Source organism: Chiloscyllium punctatum, unplaced genomic scaffold, assembly GCF_047496795.1.
Source record: "Chiloscyllium punctatum isolate Juve2018m unplaced genomic scaffold, sChiPun1.3 scaffold_241, whole genome shotgun sequence".
Classification (NCBI taxonomy): Eukaryota; Metazoa; Chordata; class Chondrichthyes; order Orectolobiformes; family Hemiscylliidae; genus Chiloscyllium; species Chiloscyllium punctatum.
The window spans coordinates 114,819-120,000 of NW_027309975.1; positions in this window are offsets into that span (position 1 = coordinate 114,819).

Sequence of the window (5,182 nt, forward strand, 5' to 3'; positions counted from 1 at the left end):
TCCCATCCCCTTTTGGACCACTTCCCACGGTTCGAAATGCACGAAAATCGGCCTGTACACGGGGGAGGCACCCGCCTCGAAGACGAGACCGTCGGCAGAACCGCCGGAACAAACCCGGCTGAGCTACCCGGCTTACAAGTCTCAAAGTCGGTATGAGCAGACACGTCCACCCCCATTCCCTTTTGGACCACTTCCCACGGTTCGAAATGCATGAAAATCGGCCTGTATACGGGGGAGGCACCCGCCTCGAAGACGAGACCGTCGGCAGACCCGCCGGGTCAAACCCGGCTGAGCTACCCGGCTCGGAAGCGCCAAAGTCGGGTTGAGCAGTCACATTCACTCCCATCCCCTTTTGAACCTCTTCCCACCGTTGGAAATGCACGAAAATCGGCCTGTACACGGGGGAGGCTCCCCCCTCGAAGGCGAGACCGTCGGCAGAACCGCCGGGTCAAACCCGGCTGAGCTACCCGGCTTACAAGTCTCGAAGTCGGGTTGAGCAGTCACATTCACTCCCATCGACTTTTGGGCAACTTCCCACCGTTGCAAATGCATGAAAATCGGCCTGTACACGGGGGAGGCACCCGCCTCGAAGTCGAGACCGTCGGCAGAACCGCCGGGTCCAACCCGGCTGAGCTACCCGGCTTACAAGTCTCAAAGCCGGGTTGGGCAGTCACGTTCACCCCCATTCCCTTTTGGATCACTTCCCACGGTTCGAAATGCACGAAAACCGGCCTGTACACGGGGGAGGGTCCGCCCTCGAAGGCGAGACCGTCGGCAGAACCGCCGGGTCAAACCTGGCTGAGCTACCCGGCTTACAAGTCTCAAAGTCGGGTTGAGCAGTCACGTTCACTCCCATCGACTTTTAGACCACTTCCCACGGTTCGAAATGCACGAAAATCGGCCTGTACACGGGGGAGGCACCCGCCTCGAAGACGAGACCGTCGGCAGAACCGCCGGGTCAAACCCGGCCGAGCTACCCGGGTTAGAAGCCTCAGAGTCGGGTTGAGCAGTCACGTTCACTCCCATCGACTTTTAGACCACTTCCCACGGTTGGAAATGCACGAAAATCGGCCTGTACACGGGGGTGGCATCCGCCTCGAAGACGAGACCGTCGGCAGAACCGCCGGGTCAAACCCGGCTGAGCTACCCGGCTTACAAGTCTCAAAGTCGGGTTGAGCAGTCACATTCACTCCCATCGACTTTTGGGCAACTTCCCACGGTTCGAAATGCACAAGATTCGGCCTGAACACGGGGGACGCTCCCCCCTCGAAGGCGAGACCGTCGGCAGACCCGCCGGGTCAAACCCGGCTGAGCTACCCGGCTCGGAAGCGCCAAAGTCGGTATGAGCAGTCACGTTCACTCCCATCCCCTTTTGGACCGCTTCCCACGGTACGAAATGCATGAAAATCGGCCTGTACACGGGGGAGGCACCCGCCTCGAAGACGAGACCGTCGGCAGAACCGCCGGGTCAAACCCGGCTGAGCTACCCGGCTTACAAGTCTCAAAGTCGGGTTGAGCAGTCACATTCACTCCCATCGACTTTTGGGCAACTTCCCACGGTTCGAAATGCACAAAATTCGGCCTGAACACGGGGGACGCTCCCCCCTCGAAGGCGAGACCGTCGGCAGAACCGCCGGGTCAAACCCGGCTGAGCTACCCGGCTTAAAAGTCTCAAAGTCGGTATGAGCAGTCACATTCACCCCCATTCCCTTTTGGACCACTTCCCACGGTTGGAAATGCATGAAAATCGGCCTGGACACGGGGGAGGCTCCCCCCTCGATGACGAGACCGTCGGCAGAACCGCCGGAACAAACCCGGCTGAGCTACCCGGCTTACAAGTCTCAAAGTCGGTATGAGCAGACACGTCCACCCCCATTCCCTTTTGGACCACTTCCCACCGTTGGAAATGCACGAAAATCGGCCTGTACACGGGGGAGGCACCGGCCTCGAAGACGAGACCGTCGGCAGAACCGCCGGATCAAACCCGGCCGAGCTACCCGGGTTAGAAGCCTCAGAGTCGGGTTGAGCAGTCACATTCACCCCCATCCCCTTTTGAACCTCTTCCCACCGTTGGAAATGCACGAAAATCGGCCTGTACACGGGGGAGGCACCGGCCTCGAAGACGAGACCGTCGGCAGAACCGCCGGATCAAACCCGGCCGAGCTACCCGGGTTAGAAGCCTCAGAGTCGGGTTGAGCAGTCACATTCACTCCCATCCCCTTTTGAACCTCTTCCCACCGTTGGAAATGCACGGAAATCGGCCTGTACACGGGGGAGGCTCCCCCCTCGAAGGCGAGACCGTCGGCAGAACCGCCGGGTCAAACCCGGCTGAGCTACCCGGCTTACAAGTCTCGAAGTCGGGTTGAGCAGTCACATTCACTCCCATCCCCTTTTGGGCAACTTCCCACCGTTGCAAATGCATGAAAATCGGCCTGTACACGGGGGAGGGAGCCGCCTCGAAGACGAGACCGTCCGCAGAACCGCTGGATCAAACCCGGCTGAGCTACCAGGCTCGGAAGCGCCAAAGTCGGTATGAGCAGTCACATTCACTCCCATCCCCTTTTGGGCCACTTCCCACGGTTCGAAATGCACGAAAATCGGACTGAACACGGGGGAGGCTCCCCCCTCCAAAACGAGACCATCGGCAGAATCGACGGGTCAAACCCGGCCGAGCTACCCGGGTTAGAAGCCTCAGAGTCGGGTTGAGCAGTCACGTTCACTCCCATCCCCTTTTGGACCTCTTCCCACCGTTGGAAATGCACGAAAATCGGCCTGTACACGGGGGAGGGTCCGCCCTCGAAGGCGGGACCGTCGGCAGAACCGCCGGGTCAAACCCGGCTGAGCTACCCGGCTTACAAGTCTCAAAGCCGGGTTGAGCAGTCACGTCCACCCCCATTCCCTTTTGGACCACTTCCCACGGTTGGAAATGCACGAAAATCGGCCTGGACACGGGGGAGGCTCCCCCCTCGATGACGAGACCGTCGGCAGAACCGCCGGGTCAAACCCGGCCGAGCTATCCGGGTTAGAAGCCTCAAAGTCGGGTTGAGCAGTCACGTCCACCCCCATCCCCTTTTGGACCACTTCCCACGGTTCGAAATGCACGAAAATCGGCCTGTACACGGGGGAGGCACCCGCCTCGAAGACGAGACCGTCGGCAGACCCGCCGGATCAAACCCGGCCGAGCTACACGGCTTACAAGTCTCAATGTCGGTATGAGCAGTCACGTCCACCCCTATTCCATTTTGGACCACTTCCCACGGTACGAAATGCATGAAAATCGGCCTGTACACGGGGGAGGCACCCGCCTCGAAGACGAAACCGTCGGCAGAACCGCCGGGTCAAACCCGGCTGAGCTACCCGGCTCGGAAGCGCCAAAGTCGGGTTGAGCAGTCACATTCACTCCCATCGACTTTTGGGCAACTTCCCACGGTTCGAAATGCACAAAATTCGGCCTGAACACGGGGGACGCTCCCCCCTCGAAGGCGAGACCGTCGGCAGAACCGCCGGGTCAAACCCGGCTGAGCTACCCGGGTCGGAAGCGCCAAGGTCGGTATGAGCAGTCACATTCACTCCCATCCCCTTTTGGACCGCTTCCCACGGTTTGAAATGCACGAAAATCGGCCTGTACACGGGGGAGGCTCCGCCCTCGAAGGCGAGACCGACGGCAGAACCGCCGGGTCAAACCCGGCCGGGCTACCCGGGTTAGAAGCCTCAGAGTCGGGTTGAGCAGTCACATTCACCCCCATCCCCTTTTGAACCTCTTCCCACCGTTGGAAATGCACGAAAATCGGCCTGTACACGGGGGAGGCGCCCCTCTCGAAGGCGAGACCGACGGCAGAACCGCCGGGTCAAACCCGGCCGAGCTACCCGGGTTAGAAGCCTCAGAGTCGGGTTGAGCAGTCACATTCACCCCCATCCCCTTTTGAACCTCTTCCCACCGTTGGAAATGCACGAAAATCGGCCTGTACACGGGGGAGGCCCCCCTCTCGAAGACGAGACCGTCGGCAGACCCGCCGGATCAAACCCGGCCGAGCTACACGGCTTACAAGTCTCGATGTCGGTATGAGCAGTCACGTCCACCCCCATTCCCTTTTGGACCACTTCCCACGGTACGAAATGCATGAAAATCGGCCTGTACACGGGGGAGGCACCCGCCTCGAAGACGAGACCGTCGGCAGAACCGCCGGGTCAAACCCGGCTGAGCTACCCGGCTCGGAAGCGCCAAAGTCGGGTTGAGCAGTCACATTCACCCCCATCCCCTTTTGGGCCACTTCCCACGGTTCGAAATGCATGAAAATCGGCCTGTACACGGGGGACGCTCCCCCCTCGAAGGCGAGGCAGTCGGCAGAACCGCCGGGTCAAACCCGGCTGAGCTACCCGGGTTAGATGCCTCAAAGTCGGGTTGAGCAGTCACATTCACCCCCATCCCCTTTCGGCCCCCTTCCCACGGTTGGAAATGCATGAAAATCGGCCTGTACACGGTGGGCGCTCCCCCCTCGAAGGTGAGACCTTCGGCAGAACCGCCGGGTCAAATCCTGCCGAGCTACCCGCGTTAGAGGTCTCAATGTCGGCTTCAGCAGTCACATTCAATCCCATTCCCGTTTGGACCTCTTCCCGCCGATGGAAATGCACAAAATTCGGCCTGAACACGCGGGGCGCTCCCCCCTCGAAGGCGAGACCGTCGCCAGAACCGCCGGGTCAAATCCGGCTGAGCTACCCGCGTTACAGGTCTCAAAGTCGGGTTGAGCAGTCACGTTCACCCCCATCCCCTTTCGGACCCCTTCCCACGGTTGGAAATGCATGAAAATCGGCCTGTACACGGTGGGCGCTCCCCCCTCGAAGGTGAGACCTTCGGCAGAACCGCCGGGTCAAATCCGGCCGAGCTACCCGCGTTAGAGGTCTCAATGTCGGCTTCAGCAGTCACATTCAATCCCATTCCCGTTTGGACCTCTTCCCGCCGATGGAAATGCACAAAATTCGGCCTGAACACGCGGGACGCTCCCCCCTCGAAGGCGAGACCGTCGCCAGAACCGCCGGGTCAAATCCGGCTGAGCTACCCGCGTTACAGGTCTCAAAGTCGGGTTGAGCAGTCACGTTCACCCCCATCCCCTTTCGGACCCCTTCCCACGGTTGGAAATGCATGAAAATCGGCCTGTACACGGTGGGCGCTCCCCCCTCGAAG